Source organism: Ischnura elegans, chromosome 7 (genome assembly GCF_921293095.1).
Source record: "Ischnura elegans chromosome 7, ioIscEleg1.1, whole genome shotgun sequence".
NCBI classification, from domain to species: Eukaryota; Metazoa; Arthropoda; class Insecta; order Odonata; family Coenagrionidae; genus Ischnura; species Ischnura elegans.
The window spans coordinates 17,953,295-17,976,053 of NC_060252.1; the positions used below are offsets into that span (position 1 = coordinate 17,953,295).

Genomic DNA, 22,759 nt, shown 5'->3' on the forward strand with positions numbered 1-22,759 from the left:
GGTATAATTTTTGGCGGGTGTTCGTCACCAGCCAATTAGTACGAGCCGGCTTCACTCACTGTCTCTCCCTTCTTCATTCTCTCCTTGTACACACGCACAGTCGGCTTAAATAAGTCGATGGGGCGATTAACGTTTCTTAGTCAAGGGGAGGAAGTTTTTCTCCCTGACGCAACAATGGAAGTGATCATTAATGAGGCTCGTTTAATTGGATGCGCAGGGTTATGCGACAACATGAAAATATCACCCGTCCTAGACTTATTGGTAAAAGGTGCGGTTGAGATGTGTTTGCATGGCCAACCTACTCCATGGAGTTATTTTAAAGAAAAAAATGAAGAATCCATTGAATCGACTACTATTTTTTTTTTTTTTGCGGCAACAGTTTATAATTCAGTATGTTTCTCGCATATTAATTGCCAATGAGAAAACGCGATTGGGGTATTAGGCGATTTGTTATCTTTTGTGTTCAAATTGCCAGTTATTTAGGTAGTCGAAGGCATTGGTTTTATTTTAGAAAAAAAAAACTTGCCTTGTGCGAATAGGGTTAGTTATAGGCCACGAGTTCATTGGGCTGATGCAAGCAAGTCCGTTGTTAAGTGATTGATGACGTCAATCGCACTTTGTATTCGGACGCGTACAAAAATTAATGATAGTCTCTGCTAGTGGTGACATACTAGTAAACAAATACATTTTACTTCGATTTTCTTTCTAGAGTGCCATAAAACTGAACATTAATATTCCCTAAGGAAGGAAATTATTTTTAAAAAAAGCTTTAAAACTTAGGTATACCTATTTATACAATTCCTCCAAACCTCGATCAATGTTTCAAATTTGGAGCATTGAGAAGTATTGACCTCAAAAGTTTCAAACATTTCTTAGTTCTAATCATATTTTATGTGTGTTGCTGCTTTAATGATGCCAAATAAATTATAACAACATTCAACTCTGAAAATGTATTTTTCATCGATAATTATTTTCGAAATAAAACAATTTCAGCATTTTTAGCTGGGATTTTCTCCACTTGCTGACTTCGACAAATTTTTCGGTATCACAAACAATTTTATCAGGCTTCTGGTTCCAACTTTGTTCAAACTTAGAAAATAATATGTTGTAAACGAAGTAAGAATATTTTTCAAGTTAATTGTCTATAGGATGCAGTCTTCGAAAGTTTCTAATTGGTGTTATTATTATTATATTATGTCATATTATTATAATAATGTAGCTACAAAACTCAAATTTCAGTGTATAAATTAAAATAGGTGGATATAATTAATTCATATGAGGATACACATAAAGATTCAGTGTCAGGGCATGTAAAAATAATTAAAAATAATATTTCATTGAAAGTTTTACTATATACCAGTCGTAATCAAATCGTTATTTCGAAAGGTAAATTCGATATTTCTCTGCACATAGTTCTCTACGGTAGCAGGCGCATATGAGAGGCCAATTTGCGGTGAAATTGACAATTTAAGCTAAAAATGGAATCATTTACTGTCCAATTTGGAGCCGCCTCAGCGCCTTTCCCCTCGATGATGTCGATTTCCTTCCATCCCTTCCTAATCACCTCCGTCATCCACCTTCCCAGGGATTCCCCCTTTCATCACTTCCTCCGAGAGTGACCTCTTCAGCCATCTAGGTCTCCTTCTTTCTCCTCCCTCTTTCGCATTTGTTCATCTTCCCAATTATCCATACTTCCCAGGCTTCCACACTGTTCCCTCTCCACACTCTTCAACCCTCAGAAAAAGAGTGAATGATGTGGATTTGAAAGTGTATTGTTTCGCCCGAGGATGCTGTAATCCCAAGAAAAAGGTTTCGTTTCCCAGTGATGTTCTCATTACTGGTTTCATCATACTGCAGAAAATATTTCTCTACCAGAATATCCACGTGAACCTAATTTGACTGTGTTGGTAGGGAGGATCCATTGTCATTTCATCTGTGTGATAAACACTCCATTTCAATTTCTGTTGCATTCTCTTGGGTTACAATCACGAATATATTCCTTATTTCTATTAACCTTACTGTGATATATTCTTAATTTAGGGTAAGTTATCACGCAATTGAAGATTAATTCTATCCTAAAAATAACTACGGTTCAAAATAAATATGTGATTTTCCCTCATCTTGAAGGTTTTCCATATTTTATTTCGTAAATTTACGCATTTCTCACGTTTAATTATATTTCTCAATTTTTTACTGCGTTTTTGAAATATTATTAATCATTTCTTAGTAATTTTAAAATCTTTTCAAGCAGTATTTTACTTTGTGAATGTTCTATTCATTTTGAAATCTTTTGCAACTACGATGGCTTGGACAAAATTGCTATTGTTTCAACTATTCTTTAATTTTCTCTGGTGTAAACATGTTAATCTTGAGAAAATGGAAATCGACTCGGCACACACCAATTTTCCATCCATTTTCAAAACTTTTTTCGCGAGATTCAGATGAAATTACTCTCTAATTGGGACGATCTCGAGAAAATGGAAAACGACTATTTTTTGGATGCCGTTGCTATTGTAAAACTACCACGGACAAAAATACTTTCGTTGCACTCACGCTATAATTTTCTTTCGTGTAAATATGTTAATTTGCAGTGGGCATGTTTTCAAACTTTTAGGGTAAATATTTCACTCTAATAGCTCGTGAAACCCTCACAAAATAGCTCTATAATTATTACGATTATAAGGTCTTGAGAAAATGGAAAAAGACTATTCTTTGAACGTAGTCGTTTATTTTAAAATTACTACGGACGAAACTAATGTTGTAAACCTATAATAATGAAAATAGTTAGTAACACTACAATACTAACTACTAATGAAAGTATTGTAATTATTTGTTGGACTTTTCACTTCTTTTCCGTGCAAATATTTCGCTCTAGAGATTTTTTAATCAAATTTAAACATTTTATGCCTCGGGAGATGCAGACAAGATAGCTCTCCAATTAAGACGATTATCCGATCTTGAGAAAATGGAAACGGACTCGGCACATACACAAAATGAGAGTGGTGGTTAATGCGTGTGTTTCCTTATGTCTCCTCTCTCTCTTTCCCTATTCCAACCCGCTTTGTTCCCGCCACGATTATACATATCCCTCTCTCCGCCTTTCCCCTTTAGCAAGGATCTTCACCCGCTCTCCCTAATTGCTAACGAATTAATTAATCCCTTTTTCCGGCAACAACCCTCCAACCCCTCCGGTGACCCCTGATTCCTCCTCCTCCCTCTCCGTATCACCTCTCTCCGGTCTTGTCTTCTTCATGGAGAGATGGATAAATAAAGTCGCTCTTTGAGGCCCGCTTGGATAAGGTGAGGGGTAGGGAGGAAAAGGTCCGATCACCACGGTGAAACGTTAGCGCATTGTTTACTTGCCCGGTTTCCCTCGGATTCGTGCCCTCCTCCTTTCCCTCCCTTTCATAACAGAACGACAGACAGCCCTTTGCGGCGTGACGGCTGCAGGGGTCAGTGCTTTCGCCAACATACACTCGCCAACAAACACTAGTGTAATACCTTACACTCTTTCTGATACCACCATGCTCTTGCTAAACTATAGAAGATCATTATGAAGTTATTAAAACTTTTGTGGTCCATGTGTTTTCAATGAATATAAATTTTTGGGTTCACACGTGTCTTGTGGCTTAGAAGTCAACGTTTCTTGCCCTGTGCCGGGGACCTCTTCAGGAGGAATTTGCTTTGAGTAGTCTATAGGTATAGTTAGAATAATCTATAGTTAGAGTTGGCTGTATATAATGTGTGTATCTATAGAAGATCAGATACCAAATTTGTTCTCACTAATTTCCTACCTATCAACACCTTTTCTTTTTTCTTTGTCACGCTTCTTCTTTACCTTCAGAGTCCATATAACACAATAACAGTAACATTTTGTTCTTTCAACTTCTATGCAAATACAAGGGTGAGTGGTCTGAACTTAGCTTTTTTATTGAACTTTTATGTTGATAAACCTTTGGAAACAACATTTTATTAATTTTCAAACGAATTTTCTGTTTATTTTGAAAGGTTTTTTAACGAGGGATGCCTGACGACGAAACTACCATTTACCACTCACGCTCTAATTTTTCGTCGTGTAAATAATTTAATCTCTAATATGCAGCTGGCATTTTGACAGTCTTTCTTCAGCATGCGCATGTATCTCATCTATATTCATCGTGAAAAGTTTTTATGGAGTCATTAAATGTTTTCTCATCCCTAAAATGTCATTTTATGTTCCCAATATCGGAGGAGAAAGAAGTATCAATGTAAATAATTCGTTGTCAATAATTAAATATAATTAATCGGGCAAATCACATCTAAAAAATCTTTTCATATGTATTACCCTGATATGATTTTTCTCTCACGGCAAACATTTCATATCAAAAGGTGAATTTTAAAGGCTCCCTTATCGATAAAATGTTCTTCGTCTATTTGAGATTTTCCTTGCATTTTTCCGGTGGTTAAACCTTAATTTTTTACGCGAGTCTTCCTCAAATTCATGTTTTGTATTTTATTCCATGTAAAGTGATATATATTTTCAGCATCCATTTCCTTTATTATTACTCTTTCATAATGATCCTCATAAATAGGAGTCTTCAAGGATTTAAAATTTACAATGCATCTTTTATAATAGGTATTGTAACGGCAATCTCAATATTCTTCTCTATGACCTGCAAAAAAATCTAAGACTTATGATTTGTTTCGGGAATTAATTTGGTGCCAACTCGGAAATACTAATTAAATTAGGGAAAATTAAAAACGCTAATCGTTAGTATTTCACATTTTTCATGGATAACTTTATCCCAAATTTATTTATTTTCGGCAATATATTTTATTACATTACTGTGCATTACAAATGACTTAACTTCCTGGCTAATCGTCATTTAAAAAAAGGGACTAAATAACCAAATTTTTGCATGAAACTTACACTCGGCATAAACTCCGATGAATATTATCCCGTGCACGTTCACCAGAGCGTGTGAGAAAAAGGATGGAAATAATGTATTTATGCGACTTTATCCCGTTATTTTTATATTTTTTTACACATCCCCAAGTGCTTTTCCGTAAGGTTCAAAACCTCATTGGCCAAGTCTAATTCCCCGTCACATCCAACCCACCCGGCCCCCACTCCTAAAAGGGATTAAGAGATGAAATGATGGGGTGGGAGGGTTCTATTGGTGGCTGGGCGGAGGGAGGAATGGGAGGACGTAATCCCATTACAGGCTAACGAGCGAGAGGGCCGAAACCCTTGCCCGTTAATTTTAGTAAAACTGATTCCACGATATGCGCAGCTTCTTCACATGCCACTTTCATTACCTCCCGGATCCCAGCGGTCATTTCTCGAGACCCCGTCTCGGATTTATCCTACCCTCCCTTAAAACCCCTTCCCCTCCCCCTCGCCCCCTTCCCCCCATCCCCTTCCGCTCACCTGGAGTCCAACCATAACACATCTTTGCCCCCCTCAGTCCGTACTCCGAGTTTTTCTTCTATGTTTCTCTAATGTAAACTAGATAAAACTAAAGGATATATCAGTAATGGGAATAAAGAAATAAAACTTTGTAAGGTTCACTATTATTTAATTATGGGCACGACCCGTCAGGTGACACTGTAACAACGTTACGAAACCCGGGTCGTGCCCGTATTAAAATAATAGTGTCCCTTACAAAGTTTTATTTCTTTTTTTCCAATATCGAGAGGTTTCACAAAGTAAAGCCTGAAGTTATCAGTTACATATATCAGTGAATTGAAAAAAGACGAATAAATTCTATTATAACAACACTAATCAATTTAAATTAATATCATACATGCAGGATTATGTAAGAATCTTGATGCATAAAATAAAATTCAATGTAAGCGCTTGCGGCATTGGCCAATCGTCTCAGGCGGCCAGGTATATATTTTTTAATACTTAGTAATGTACCAGCCACCCTGTAGATCTGATACTTTTTGAACGTATGCTGGTAAAGAAGGTTACTCTGGTGCTCCAGCGGATAATTTCCTCCATGGCTGTTCTGCAGGCGTAATCTCTTAACACCTCCGAATTCTCCTTTGAATAAAAACGTCTTAAGGCTCCTCGATTACATCCTGCTCTATGCAATTCTAAAAACTCAGATATTCCAACATCTTGATCGAAATATTATAGTATCAGGCAGGGATGGTAATGTAAACTAAGCGAAAGTAAAGAAAAACCAGTAAAATTACTATAGTTTCGTTCCCGGGAGCGAAATGTAAAACGAAACGAATGTACACCGGGTGAGCTAAACTCAGGCTCAAAACAAAATCTAAGTCAAAACTTCTTCGGGTATAAACAAAACTAAAACTGTGGGACGAAAGACCACGAGCTTCACCTTCGAGCAGTTTAGTTTGGACCCACGCACCAAGTACGAAGTGCGGTTGAATGAAGTAGAGTTTCGGCCTACCGCCATAAAATGTATGGGGCACATCTATTTTTACCACAAACAGGAGAATGGTGAACAAAAACTGGCCATTTGATTTTTAAGCTGGATGTTTTAATCTCTCTGCACGAATGCCAAACGTAATGGGTCGAAACTATTCCCTTTTATCCCCCTTCACTCAACTTTTGTGATTTTGATTTGATTTTTTTCTCTATGCTGGTGCTTATGCATGGTGAAATATTTCTATTGAGTTGTTTGAATATATAGGCACATGGTCTCTCAGGATCGAAACTTAACTATGAGGAGCGGGGTTTCGATAAGTTTAGTTTCCTTCCTGGGAGTACCTAATGTTTCGTCCCGGGTCGAAACTAAACTCCTCGGTGATTTTAATTTCGTTCGGAACGAAACTAAATCTAGGTCTCGTATTATCGTTTCCCACCGGGTCGAAACGAGTCATTTTCGTTTCGTTTAGTTTGCCATCCCTGGTTTCAGGCCTTATTTAGTGGAACTTAGAATTCATCTTGAATAATTTATTGTTTTCCACGCAATAAATTTCTATACGACCGATATTGTGAGGCCAGAGCATAGTGATAATAATTCTCTGGCGTGGAAATCATTGGTGTAGGGAAATTAATTTTGTGAGGAAATGCAAAGTTAAAAATTATTCAAGATCGTCGGCAGAAAGTAAACTAAATGCACTAACTCTTGCTTAACTTTGTGGCAGTCCATCATATGTTTTCCTAGATATCACACAATTACTTGTACCACTTCTTTTAAGCGGAGCAATATATTTTTGATTTTAGGAATACTAGTCCTGGTATGAAATAATAGAAAGTGGTGCTCGAATCTTACGAAAGCCAATTGCTCTTTTTTAAGGAAAAATGGGATGAATGGTTTTCCTAACAAATAAAGACACTTAAATTATGGAAAGTCAAATATCATAATCAGCGTCACTCTCTATTTTCTCTCACTTATTCATTATTGGCACATTAAATTAATTATGGTTTCATTTCATTTTTACTGCTTGGAATAAAGCTGTCATATCGGCTATTCGCAGATCGTTATTTTTTTAGACAGCGTCCCCCATTAATAGCGCCTTATTTCATCCAAAACCCAAATGTTTTTACTTTTGTGAGATTGTTTTAAAAATAACTTGCATTCGGTACAGGGAAAATCGTTGAAATTCATTTATCATAGTTGAAGTTGCTTGATAGCCCTATTATTATACGATTCAATGAAAGGATTTATGAGGAATTCCACCTAGTACAACAAGCATCAACGCGTTGGTCGCCACCTTGAGGTGCATTTAAATCACAGTTGCATTTGAGTGCAGTTTTCAATCATTTCCCAGAATTTATTCATCTTAATTGTTTATTTTACAATATACCTACATAAAATATAAGCCACATTATGTGTTTTAAATAGTTACTTAACTGATTCACAATTACAGCGCGAAGTTTATTTTAGATATTGTGTGCATAGTGGTAAGCAGATAATAAGTACTGCTCAAATGATATCTTTTAAATTCTGATAAAGTTTTACGGTCCAGTGCTTACAGTTGGATATAACTTTATGCGGTTAATTGTTTTCTATCTATGTTTTTATTAGGCCCTAAAATTGAGAGGGTAATAATGCGAGAACGATCGCAGCATCCGGTGGGGAGACGAAATCGTTGGAAGTTCGAAGGAAAAGTGTTAAACATGTCGTTCTCCATTTTGTGTGTCCCTTGATATCTCAAGCCTTTTCTTCCGTTTTTTTCCTCCACATCTTTTTCCTCCCTTTTTCCATATCTATATTTTCTCTCCCAGTGTAGGCATCCATCCCATCCGTTATTTACCCTCCCAAATGCCGTCCGTTCCCAGCTCTTCTTCCCCGTAATCCTTTTTTCTTTCCTTTGAGAGCGCCATTCCTTCGTCCGTGAAGTTAAATATTTCGCCTTTTTTTATAATCCTCCCTTTAAATGTTTTAATGTTTTATGAGATTTCCTAATCCCATGTTCCCTCCACGTAAGCCCACGTACAATATGGCCGTATTCTTTCGCTAATTCGTGGCTCGACTTTTTTGCTCGTTAAATCTTGAAGTTTCCTTTTCAAGTCTCGGTTTTGGATGGGCTGGGGTGCTCCTACAGTTTAGTTTTCGTTAAAAGTGAGAGACGGCGGGGGATTTGAACGGTAAATTTTTTATATGTGTCTTATGAAAACTTATGTTCCGATTCAAAAAGGAAGAATGAGAGTAAACTGATGTGAAGAGCCAATTGATATAGACCAATGGCTCATCGCTATTATTTTCTGTGCTATATAGTTTCACTATGCCTATGTTAATTGCCTATTTTTGGTGACATTTTCCTACCGAAAAAAAAGATTTACGTCCCGATTACTATTTAAAGCTCCAAATTTGCGGACATATGTGTTAATAAAATTTGTATTTTATCCGCAGGAAATGATAAAAAAATAAATCTAAATCTAAGAACACAATTCTTTCATATTTAACGTAGTTTCGCCATTATTGTCTGCAGCCCCGAATAAAAATACGGCGTGAAATATATATATTATCGACAAGTGAAAACGACATAAAACTACACCACTCTTTATTCTTATTGTCAATTTTTTAATTACACTTCCACCAATGTAAAAATGATATTACTCTGACCCACTATGGTAGATATGTTCACAGGTTTTATAATGAAAGTGGTTAACCACAGTGTTATAAGGAAAAATTATAAACATAATAATTCAGCTTTAATTAATCTTCCTGATGCCTAACTCTGAATTTACCATACTTCTGTATTGTTAAATTGAAAGTTTTGAAATAATATTCGGAGTTCGATCCGTTTAAATTCATTTTAATACTATTCAAAATTTATACATGGACTGATAACGGAATGAAATGGTATTCTGAATGGAATTTCTAGATTTGCCAAAAAAAATACTTCAACTTCAGCTCACATCACAGCAGGTCATAAAATCGTGAAAATTTTCTCTTCTGAGATAGGATAGGAACTAATAAAAATTAGCGAGTGAAACATAAAGCAATTATTTGCAGCAGAGAATGGTTCATGAGTTAATGGAAACCAATTGGAGTCAATGAGATCAATTAAAATAGCTATCAAGTGATTGAACCAAGACCCATCATTTATAATCCTTTAAGGGAGCAATATCATCAACGCATGTACAAAGTAATGAATTTTAAAGGAGATATATTTTAATTAAAAAGGTTTTTTTAAACAATATTTGACAAAAATATGCTATAATTTAAATAACTTCTCTGAAAAACTGTTAAAATATGTTTTGTCATCATTGCCATTGATATGAGTCTAAGGAAGTACCTACTCTGGAGTATTTTTTGTGAGTTAGTAGTCGAATCGGGTTGAGGAGATAACGCTTGAGAGTTTTCGGGCCAGTGTAATCGTTTTGAGCGGAGCATTGGGGGAGGAATATATCTGCCCCATACGTGTGTGGAAAAATATTCCAACCCCCTGCTCTCATGGCAACCAACGAATCCACCTTTCCCCATGCATGTATATCCTTCTTCCTTCCTTCCTTGCGTCCCTGGGCTATAAGGGACCCGGAATGGTTTCCAGGGGAAATGAATTAATTGCCGGGGCGCGGACGTTGATTGCTCCTGACTGGCGCTTCACCGCTGCCCAACAAACCCCACCATCCGCCCTCAGCCTTCCCTCAGCGCCACACCGCGACGTCCACGTGAAACTCGTCTCCGTCGCTATCACTCAGTCCAATTTCTTCACTTCTTTTTTGCATTCAACCTTTGCTCTCTCAACTCCATTTCAGATTTTTCTGTTATCTATTGAAATATACTCGCTCACGTGATGATAACAATAAAAATCTCAATTTTAATACAGAGAAATTATAAAAGTTATAATAAATTTTCATCGAAATCGTTAAAATATTTTTTTAATTTTAAATATGTATTCTTAACCACACTTTACCACGTAAATAAGTAGCGTAAGTAACTCTCTTCCAAACTGGTTAATGAAGGCGCATGGTTCATTAACTTGAAATTTAATATTATGTGGACAAACTATTGACTCATAATTGCTTTATTCTTCACTATCTGATTATAATATTCCCTACGCCAATTGCCAACATGCCAATTATTACCAATGCTAAATTTTAATTTTATTTATCGATGGCTAAGTTCTAACAATACGTATCTCAAAAATATCAGCTTTTCAGGAGAGCAAAAAAACGACAAATTTCTTTTACTTGCAGACTGAAATCAAAAACCAAAAGTTCATAAAACTGAAAAAGAAGCATTCATTTGCAAATAAAGAGTAGTTATTTGCTTGTGTTTTATTTTTTAATGTTATTACACTTTGTTTAAGATACCAGTCTCAATCCGGCCGATTTTTGATACGTGTTGTTAGGACTTAGCCATTGATATGTTCTAGATCAAATGCTTTTGCATTTTCGTCACTTTATTTTGGGAATTTGGCCTCTTAAAAATTAGATTTAAATTTTCCACTGAGTAACCTTACCCAATTATAAAATGACGATCTAGATGACAAACTTATTTATTTTGTTATCATTTCTTATTAATTTGTCAATTCAATATTAAATCGTGCATAAAAGTATCACTTCAAGCTATCTGTTCATGCAATGAACATATAAGATATTTTTTACCCTGGCATTAATTATTTAGAACACCAATTTATAGCTGTGGTTATAAGTTATCATTGAAATTTTACATAATAATGAGCTCATAAATACCTTAATTTTCTCTCTTATAGACCTCACCAATAGAATCCTAAACGACTCATTTGAGTCATACCTTTACACAAATTTACCACAATGGGTCATGTTAATATATCTGTCGAAGTTTGACCAGATCGTGTATTTCACGTGCCAGTATGTTCATAAATGAAACTTTTATCAGTGGAATGAGTCGTTGTCTATGACACGTGGAGGGCTTTAAGTGGTAATTTTTATATAATACTAGCTGAACCAGCGAACTTCATACCATCTAATAATCAATGAGCAGTTCAGTAACACCATTTAAACATCGAGAGCGGCCGTACTGATTTAAATAATTTTGACTAATAATAAATTAGGAAAAAGTCATATTAAACTACAAAAACTAAGCATTAAAATGGCTCGTTAGAAAAATATTTTTTATGCAATTTACTTAGAGTAGACGGAGCGCGTATAATCTGATTTATTCAATGAATTTTCTAATACTTACGTTTTAACTTCCGAAATTTTAGAAATTGTGGTCTTGTAAAGCAGGTAATAAAGTCAAAAATGTATGCATTCAAGTGTCGACCTATTTATATTTTTAATAATAAAAAAATTAAGGTTCAACATTGTTGCATAAACTTGCCCCCTTCCCCACGATACTTGTCTGACGCTCAGCATTTCGTGAAAAGAGCCCCTCGGTATCAGCATTAATATGTCATGACTTGTGGTACATTAGTTAGCACAGCGTAAACGCGCCCCGGTCTAACCTAAATATTCGGCTTTATTCTCTTCAGTTAAGTACCTTCTGATATACAACAGTTTTTGTTGCGTTATCAGATGCAAGAACAAATTAAGCGAATGGTTTACCAACACGTGAACATGTCACACATATTTGGCCATGAGAATAGCATGGGATTTCTAAATTCAGACCACAAACACTCACATTGTGATTTTTTAATCGCCATCGGGAACGCAACATGAATTGGAAATTGAATTTGTTTAAACGTAAAGGGCATATCGGTTAGGATAGTGGGAAATCTCGGAACTTCCTCATCTTTGATTTTTCCTTTGAGCTAAGTTGATTTCAGATTTCATTGATAATCAGTTTTTTCTTATCACCAAACGTGTTCCATTACATACTTTTGGTTGACATAGGTTTCGAAACGTCATGACAACCGAGCCAATCCTCAGCTGTAAACTGTGGGATGGTGAGCCAGGCACATCCAAGAAGTTCCAAAATTCAGATGGATAGTTGGTGACTTCGTCTTCGTTTGTGACATAGTCAATAGATTTTTGTGAGTGCAGAGTACCCACGATTTAATTCTGAATTACGAAGTTTAAGTCATCCATATCGTAGCCACCAATTTGCTCGATCTGTCAATACTTTGTGATTTTTATGGTTAGCAATCATGTTCGGGAACACTTAGTTGATGAGCTCATCTTTCAATGAAACGAAATCGCAAATATTCCGAGGAAATGAAATCAATTTGCTCGATTGGTCGACCGGAACAGGATCATTACCGATGTTCAGAAATCGCTTGGAGATTTGCTGATACACACACTAATGACGTTTTTGTTGACAACTCGAGCTGAGTTTAATTCAAAATAAATAATTACATACTACCTATTTTGAAACTTTTAATAGGTTTTAATTATAAAAATACTTTTAATTTTGTTATGAAGCTCAGTCAAAAATATAATGATAATAACGAAACAATTCATCTAGTTTTGATTAACTTGACAGCTTTTTTAGTGTTACCAACACCTAAACAAATACCCAAAAGATCAAGATTAATTTTTTTGTGAATTTTTCCTATTTTTTTATCTTTATTCTATTATCTGGGGCTGATACGAATCCAAAGAACCAAATATCATTAAAATTGGCGCAGCCGTTCCCGAATTATAAATGGTGCAACTAACACGATTTTCCACTTTGTTTTATATGCATATATATTTGGTACAGATTATTTCAAATATTTGGTAATACACCTTGTTGCTGGGTTTGAAATCTAGATTGTCGTATTATTGGTTAAGACGACTCAATGGACGTCACACATTAGTCAACCAATGAGTGATATTCTCGGCATTTGTACCGAGAATTCAAAATCATTGAACCCAAACCATTTTTTTTATTAAAATTTAGCCATTTCTATTATAAATTCAATAGCGTAAGATTTGAGATTCGAATTGGCTCCACCATCAGAATGTGAGTTGGAGAACGTTAACTTTCCTTTTTACCATTTCCGCTTTACCATAAGATATTTTAGACCCGCTTTTTCTCATTCTCAAATCCCTTCCACATATGGGACTTTTTTTAATGCGTCCCTTTGCACTCCTCCCCCTGAAAATGGACGCCGTCGTTGGCCGTCCGGCAGGATTAGACCCCTCTGCCTTATCGCCGTAAGCGCAGCCCTTCCCATCGCTCGGCTTTTTGAGCGCTAAAGGAAAAAAGGTGAAACGCATAAAGCGAGGCGCCTGCTTAAGTGATGGCGAAAGTGTTCATCCGTGTTCCCCCTCGAGGCAGGCAACTGTCCCTCAATCTGGACGTCTCCCAATTCCTCTTTCTAATCATTTCAACCTTTAACCCCCCCATCCACTCCTCTATCCCATTCCACTAACTCCGCAAATAGAACGGCTGACCGATTTGCAAAGATAGAGGATTGAACATAATAACCCCGTTCTCTACGTTTTCTCTTTCTAATGAGAATTGTAACGGTAGTAAGAAGTACCTTACCTTATCGTTGCAAATGTTGATTGAGAATTGTAGCTGGAGTAATAAGTACCTTACCTCATCGTTGAAGATGTGGTTGACCTTTTTCTTTTCGTATTCCGGAGACCTAACTTTTCAGTGCCCAGCGTGTTACTCGTACAGAGAAAAAATATTAAATTTGATGGACTACTTACTGGAACGATTGCGAGGGAATCTTACGCTGAGCCTGCTAGCTACTTCTACTGCTCCTCCGTGGATCATAATTATCCAACGTACATTGTTAGAAAAGGGGCAATGGTTATCGTTGCAAGGTGTTCAGATTGGTTGGGCAAGTAGAGTCCTGACATTCCACCCCAGGGGGCCAGAGTTCGAATCCCAGCGGTGGCAGAGACGTTTAATAGATTGTTCTATATTTTCTTGAGTACTGCCTGAAGAATACTGGAGGTATTGTACTCCGTCCGTCGTATGGGACGCTAGGCCGTGGACCCCTTGACGTGTTTCGTTAAGATCAGGCCGACTCCGTCGCCGGGACCACCATTCAGTTCCTACCCCTGCCAATGGCGCAAAAAACCTGAACTGTAGGTTACCTCCTCTTATAATACCATTATCTACTCTATTACATCCTCTATATACCCTATCGTTTCAAATTTGTTTAACCTTTTCCATTTCGCACTCTGGAAACCTTCAAACTTTTCATGGGGATACTTGGGGAGAAATAATGAAGTAAAAAGGATTATTCACTGGAACAACTTGCGAGAGAATCCTACGATAATGCTGCTATTATTCTATTCCACCTTTCCTAAATTTGAAAGAAAAAAACTGAAACTGTGAAATCTGCTCCCACAAACTGTTTTGTCGCCCGCGGTAATAGATTTAACACTGGGCCTCTTCATAGACGGATTTAGGGGGAGGGGGCATGTCCCCCCTCCCCCTCAGATGCTTAAATGATAGACAAACTTTTTAACGCGGTTATCATTACATTTGCTTTGTTTGGTGTATGCGGCGTCTCAGTCATTTAATTTTTAAATTATAACTATGATATTAAAATATAGAATATTTTGTAGAGTAATGTTATATCTTGTTGTTAATCTCAATTATAAGAGGATCGTTTGACTGTCAGGACCTTGAGCCCACCCAGTAAAAAATTCTGGATCCGCCCCTGGGCTCCTTCGTCAATTTTTAATTGCTGATTGCGATAGAAGTAAATTTATTGTTTTTCGATCCTTCTCCTGCTTCTTGAGCTTTTCATGGCGCAAATTATATACGTTATAAGACCTTACTTCGATGATTCGGTGACGTCTTAGGCTTTTACGAGAGGGCCATTGCCTTGTAGCCATCCCTCTCCTCATCGTATCGACTTCGGGTGATTCGTAATTTTCACGCTCTTATCAGCAGGTAATTCTTTCAATGAGTTGATTTGGATTTCCTGGAACGAGTTTATAACATCAACAACACATGAAAAGTGTGCTCAACTTTCACGGCGGAAATTTGTTTTCATTTAAAACTTGTGAGAGAATTACTGTGTGAGGAGGATCTTTTTCCAGCCATGGTTGTCTGCGATCAAACGTACTCTTTCGTTGAATAATTTTTCAAGGGCAAAAGAACGGTCCCATTTAATCCTTTCATCGATCCATTCCATTGTCATTTTTTTTGTGCCAAGAGTTTGGTGAGAGTGAGATAAAAAGGTTTAATACACTTTTCAGATCAGCATTCTGGGATATTTTTCCATAAACTAGACTAGGCCAAAAGCAAATGAAATAATGCTATTTTTATTAATTATCTTAAACCTGATAATGGAGTGAAAAAATATGTATACATATAATGGGCATAATGCCTCTTAAACTTAATCAGATAAAAATTCTTTGCCTTCAACATCATGCCATTTGAGTTGATTCGGACCGTTTTGCCTTGTGTGTTGTCATAGCTTTGTCTACTTGACGTAAAATGTCTGTCACATTGCCTTTATTTTTATTGTTCCGCTTGGATGAGGGGTACAGTATTTCCAAAAATAGTGTAGGTGTCATCGAATTTTGACGTACATTCTCTTGAATATAGTAGTACGAGAGAAATTAGTACTTCTTAGACTTCAAGTTAATCTCAATTTCAAAGCAGATCATTCATTTTCGAAAACCTTTTGGCCAATATTTCGGAAATTAGTTAAATTTAGATGGTGTTTTACTTGAGATGATTCGACAGTATTCTCTTTAATCAGAAAATACTCTAAATATGTCCAGTTTTAGATATGCAAGGTGTCGTGTTTCCTTAAAGCAAATAATATCATCGTATTTTTTCGCTAAATATCCTTATCTCATGCTGACAAATTGTTCTTTTTTTTTAGAAGAGCGTGAGTTTATCCTCTTTATATCCTCCGCCAATCCACGCATTTCGCCCTTCGCCTGTTTTCCGCCGTCGTCCCTTCTTCGACATTCGATTATCCCAAAGATAACCTCTCGCCTTCCTCCCCAAACGAGACCATTTGCATTTTTCCCCCGCCCAGCTTTTGAGTAACGAACTTATCCCCGTGATGTCGGCTCAACGTCCGTTGGTCGTCTTCTGATGTCCGGCCCCGCTTGTAACGATTAGATTTACCCCCTTCCTCCCTTCCTCTGCTGCTTTAAAATCCACCAACGAGAGACTTCACCCATCCTCCCACTTGACTTCAAAGAGGGGACTACAGAATTCCCTTGCGTGCCCGAAGCGTACTAAACGATGCGGACAAAAATCACAGAATCCAACTGAGGCCGTTTCTTTAACGAAATATACCGTGCAAAGACTAATATACTTACTTTTTTACTAGTATTTACCTTCCCGTATCTTAATATTTTTGTTAGCACTCTCTTCAACTTGAATTTCATCCTGAATCCTATTTTTATACATTTGTTGTACAAACTATGCTGAGGGCCTTAGGCTGTATAATATTGTTTTTCTATCGTATTTAACATTATTTAATTTTATTATAGGGTTTGATTCATAATTTCAACGAAAGACTAGTCATTTCGCGCATTTGTGTTTCTACGCTGAATCATATCGAAATCAGTTTAGCGTCTGGCACAAAAACACTAATTTTTCAGACCTTTAAGCATTCACTGACCTTGTTAAGGTCCATTTCATGTAATTTTATTTCGTTTTTTACCAAATCTCTTGCGGAAATAGCGAGAAAAATTCAGAAAAATCCTAATGAAGTAAAAATGTTGCTACTTTTTGACCTCCAATAGTGTCCAATACATTTGTGAGCTCGGCCTGAAAGTCTAAATGGCCTCATGCTGAACACGAGAGAAAAGATGCTATTATACCCAGAGATGTATGTTATAAGAGTTAACGGATGCGAGCACCGTTTTTTCCAAAAACGTAGCTATTCATTTTAGTTTACCCTTTTTTAAAAAATCCATTACACTCTCGAAGTGTGCTTCATATAATAATTTATCACTCGGTGTGGAAAAATCATCAGATACCATGCGAAAACTAGAGAATCTGGCTTCTCTAAACTGTTGAAAATACGTGAGTGCCGTTCTCTGATTGTTCCATAGTTACGTCGCTTCATCGACATTTATCATAATAGCTAAAATTTCCAAGTTTAACTAATAGATGGAACAATATTTCATGCAAAATATTTACATAAACGTGAAGTAAAGAAGTTTAACCTGATGTGGGAAGTAAATTCTTTTTAAGAATCCTAAAACATATTGTGGAGCAGTTTCGGAAAATCGTAATCTATATACTATAAAGCCCACTACGACCACTCACTCACTCATACAAATTTTTGGGGAGAAAGAGACGAGAAACGGCAAAAAGTCTTGTCTGAAACCCCAGGAAAAATTATGAAAACACTAAAATTCCAATTATTTATGTCTTTTCATATAAACTTGATTATGGGGATTAGCTCAAAAAATGGCTACCAAAATCCATTGGTGGCGCGGCGATCATAGAAACAAATAATCACAGCAACACCTTTGCTTATGCAAGCCAGAGAGGAGCTAAATTGGAAAAGAATATAGAGGAATTAAAACGAAAAACTGATATATATAAGGTAGGAAATTTAGAAAGTAATTTTTGAAAAGTCGATTTCTGTACGTCTCCTTTCCACATGAACAAACATTTGTTTGCATCAAAGCGCATTCAAATGAAAGCGGAGAGGTGTAAGGTTGGCAATTACTTATTGTTTTTTGGTATATTACATCGCAAGTGTGATTGTTATTAATTGCATAGTTAACAAGTGCACATAATGCCATTTCTAAAAGATTATTCGTGCTGTTGACTGTAGTTCGTGTCTTGTTGGCGATACACGATTGGAGTAGAAAGACTTTTAAACAAGGCTTCCATAAAATAAAGGGTGCTTTCCAATCGCGTATCTGCGCTGATATGTATTAAACTGTTTAGCTCAGAGCGTGTTCCAATCGCAGGTGTGACGTCATCTGCGCTAAACAGATGGGAACACATACTGCACCATTGTTCGTCTGCGCTAGTGTGTTTCAATCTGTTGCGATGTGAGCTAATCTGCGCAAGGTGATTGGAAAGCACCCAAAGGAAGGTAAAAATGATTTTCATTTTTGCTCACGTTCTTATTTCCGTTAATGCCCTTTTTAATGTGCAATGTTATCCGTGACTTGGTGCATCAAAGGCAGTGAATAATACGATATGGAGGATAAGAGCAATTAATGGCATTTCTTGTTCAATTTTTTTCTTGCGAAAGTCACGTTTCGTTGAGTGACTAAGATTTATTGCTGTAAACATTATCGAAATCTTCACATAGACAGTGTCTTGTTCACCAAAGGCTGTCATCTGCTACCCACCAGATGATTTTATTGCGCATTGCATTGGATATTAAAGCTGTTTGATAAGATATTTGTTAATTAGATTCGTTAAAACTTTAAATACAGGTATTTCTGAAGTGGTATCATTCGCGATCATGATAAAATTCGTCATACCAGCCCCAATTCATGCTAATCTCCTAGTTTCTGCTCTGACCGCGTGTCGTTGTCCTCAGAGCTATGCCTGCGTCCGACTGACCAGCGCGTTTCCGATTAAGACTAAAATGATTGATGCATGCCTGGTGTGAAATCACCCCATACCACACACCCTAATGGTGGCTTGCACGGTAGATCGTATATGTAGATATGTGGGTGGGTGATAGTGCGCTAGCCGCATTGGGATACCACCACGACGTTCTCAATCACTCCGTTAGCTTTGTGAAGCCAAGGGAAAAATAATTGCGTTAGAATTTTTGGCTTCCACGCGGAGAAAGCTTGAATGTCTTCTTATGCACATTAGTGATATCTGGCTAATGTAATTAAGGGAGATTGGATTTAGGAGGTAATTTCGTGCGTCTTCTCGAGTTTAAGTTCGATAACAAATGAAAATTTTGATGCGTAAGATTATTTAAATTTTTTATATCCACAGGAAAAATGAATGATTGATTAAAAAAAAATTCAGCGTCGCTGTTGATATTCTGTGTACAATTAAAATTAAGTTGCTAATTTTGCTCTTTCTGCAGTTGCTTATTCAGTGAGTTCCCGTGTGCATGTTCTAGGTGACGTTAATTTTTGAAGAGCGATATTTCTGAAAATTTTTGATTTCCAAAGTTACTTCTGGCATGTGACTTGGTCATGAAAGAAATTTGATATAATGTAACAATTTAGAGTATTTCTTATTCGCTCGAGGTTTCATATGTTTTCTAGCGGTATTTGTACGTTAAGTTCAATTGTTAAAGCCTGAGGATATTATAATTTTTTGATTTTCAGGAAGATTTGCCGGATAGATTTCAATGTATTACTCGCTCCTCAACGAATTTGAATGTTTATTTATAATATAAAGAGTTCTTTACTTTGTAGGAGTTTCTTGTCTTTCCTTAAGATGGCTCTACGTAAAATTTTTGAAGTGTGGGGTAGTAAAATCTCAAATTCCATGGAAGAATACCTACTTGAGAAAATTCATCACATAGCCTGAAAACTCATCATCTAGTATCGAATAAATTTTATGTGTAATTTATACAGTTTCGGTTTTTCGTGGAATAATGTTATTTCCTTTTACGGTTCTTTAATAGAACCTAGAAAATGCAAACCTACCGTTAGAGTATTTAAAAAAAAACGTTAGCAATGTTTTCTCCGCTACTAAATTTGATCTTTTGAATAACTTTTTCCTTAGAATGCCATTCATATCACTTTTTTAAAAGATGAACATGCCGTAGAATGAATTGTTTTCTGTTACGGTGTACTTCAGTTTTACGCCACAACTGAAAGAAAGCCACGCTTGCACCGAAGTCATTTTTTTTTATTATAGCGCAGGACGACCTCTTTAAACAGTATTCCGGTTATTACAATAACGCCTGTGCTTGCCTAACCAGGTAAATGGAACCATTCCGGGCTTTTTTATTGAGGCAATAATCTCCACCCGCGCAGGGGATGGAAAAAAGTGGTTTACGCACTCCGGGGTGAGGGGTTGAAGGTGAGTTGAATGAGTGAAATGGGCGAAAGTTTTTTATTGCGAGGGAGGAAAAAAAAGCGGAATGGGTTGAATTTCCGAGGGTGGTGAAGGTGCGACGATTTTTTTCCGTTCCCCCCATTGCCTATTTCTCTCCCCTGCGGCGATAGGAAAACCATTCATTCCCTCCTCTTTGCCGTCGCTCGTTGGAGCTCAACTGTTACGAGCGATGGTATTAAAAAAAAACAAAAGAACGAGAGCACCGCGTCCCGCGTCGTACCTTTTTATATCTATGGGCCAATAAAGTGCAGCGTGAAAAAACTCATAATTTTTTCATAATCTCCTTCCGATTAATTGTTGTATGAATCATATCTACCGTAAAAGTGTCCGTGTAATGTTCCGACTGAAGTTTCGAGTCACTTCCCCAGTGTTGTAGAGTGCCCCCTTGCAAATCGAAAACCACAAAATAATGTAAACTGTTTTGCAACAGCATCACAAATATGTTTCCGAAGGAAAAATTGATAGTTTATGAATTCATATTTCTCTGTAACTAAATACTCGACTCTAGTTGAGATGCGCATATTAAGAAACGCATTCGAAATCAATGCGTTACATCTTATAATTTACACGTATTCGTTCAAACTCTCTTGCCTGATTCGTGATATAACGTGCCTCTGGGAATTATTAATCGAAGGCTTTGTTGTTAAATTCAATTTACACGGCCATCGAATTCAATTTTGGGAAATTCAACATACATGGCGCCGAAACGTAAATATATAAAAAGACTATAAATAAGACTATAAATAATATAATAAAGACTATAAATAAGACTATAAGATTTCTTATGTTAACTTTATTAAATCAGCACACTGTCTTCTTGGGCTCCAAAATTCTGCGTCATTTTTCAAAAGCATCACCGTATTATTGAACGAACGCATGAAAATCATTTTTTATCATTCATTCTTTTCAGGAACCATTTGGCTACGAAAAAGACTGAATGGTACGTCTTGGATTGATAAATCTGTTTCGTTTCGGACGCTGATAAAACCTCAAACCTCACCACGGGTTTCCATATCTTATGTGGTAAGTTGCTCTTTTTTGTATGCTTTTAGGAGAATATTTATTCGGCGAAATCAAAGATGTCCTTAATATGCGATCGTCTCGTCGAAATTCTCGTCGAATCGGAAGGCTGCGCGGTTCGTCAAAAACCACTACGGGCGTACAGACTCAGAGGCTGCGCGCTAGGCTTAGATTGCTTGAACAATTGAGAATAGATATCTTTAAGAGCAACACAGAGAACATAATATTGAGAACATATATAACAGAACATATATAAGAGAACATATATAACACACTATATTTCTAGGTCCGTCAGAAGCGATAAATTAAGAGAGATGTTTTGCCGAACGGATAGATATGGGAATTCGTTTTTTCCCCGAACCATAAAGGACTTTAATAAACGCTAGTCCCAACTTCGTTAGAGCACTTCATTTTTTTATGTGTATATTGCTGGTGTCCTAACACCCCCTGCCACACGCCTTTTAGGCGGCTTGCGGGGTATTATGTAGATGTAGAAATTCGATTAGAATAACCTGGTGGGGATCAGGTTGTTGTGGTGGCTAGTGTGTTGGCTTCCCACCCTCTGGGCTCGAGTTCAAATCCCGGCGGTGGCAGAGATTGCCCGGACCCTAATTGAATGTTGTGTGAAGGACATTTCAAGGACAACAATCCGTCCGTCGTATGAGACGTTAAGCCGTGGTCCCTTTTCGTTTACTGATGCCGACGCCGGGTTTCTCTCCAACCTTCCATACGTGCCCTTCCCTCACGGCGCAAATCACCTAAGCTGTCGGCCGCCTCCTTCAAATACCATACCATAACACCTGGTGTTGGAGATCGTCGCGAGCTCTATGCGATCGCGCGTCATCTTCTGCTGCCCATTGCGCATGCGCTGCCGAACCTTCTTCACTCGGTCTCGGCGCACCGCTGATATTTTGGGTGTGTGCTTCAACCAAGTCAGCGGAGTCAGCCAACTAAGCAACCCACCCATTCCGGTCGACTGAGCAGCCAACCAACTCCGGCTGACAAAGTCCACATACCAGTCTCATTCACTATGGCAACAGTTTCGGAACATCAACTCCAAATACCGCAGCCTGTTTATAGATAATTTTTATCATTATTTGAATTATTCATTGAAAATAAATAGCAAAATTAAGCCAGGAAATTATTTTATTCACGCAATCAACACCTGGTAATGATAAATACAAAATGATTATTTGCAAACACTTTAGGCTGCATATTTATTTATAGTATTAATGTGGTATGCATTATAAGAAACTGCATGGAGGGAAAGCGTGGCTAGAAGTTATATTATACATTTTTGTATATTAACACTGTCGCTTTAAGGAAAGAAAGCACATGTCCAATTTGCAAGCGTAAAGAGATATTGGTCATAACTGCGTTGGTATTTAGACGTCTGACTCTAAATAGACGATTTTCTTGTTTTTATTAATACTTTAGCGCAGTTTTTAACTAAAAAAAAGAAAAGGAATTTCGTAGTTACT

General features: G+C 37.0%; 1 long non-coding RNA gene across 1 annotated transcript in view; it reads left to right on the forward strand.

Moving 5' to 3' along the window:
• LOC124162955 overlaps positions 1 to 22,759 on the forward strand; it is an 89,999-nt gene that overhangs the window by 46,412 nt on the left and 20,828 nt on the right. The window contains exon 2 of the long non-coding RNA XR_006865712.1: positions 21,169 to 21,281. This is a non-coding gene — a long non-coding RNA (uncharacterized LOC124162955). The remainder of the gene's footprint in view (positions 1 to 21,168; positions 21,282 to 22,759) is intronic.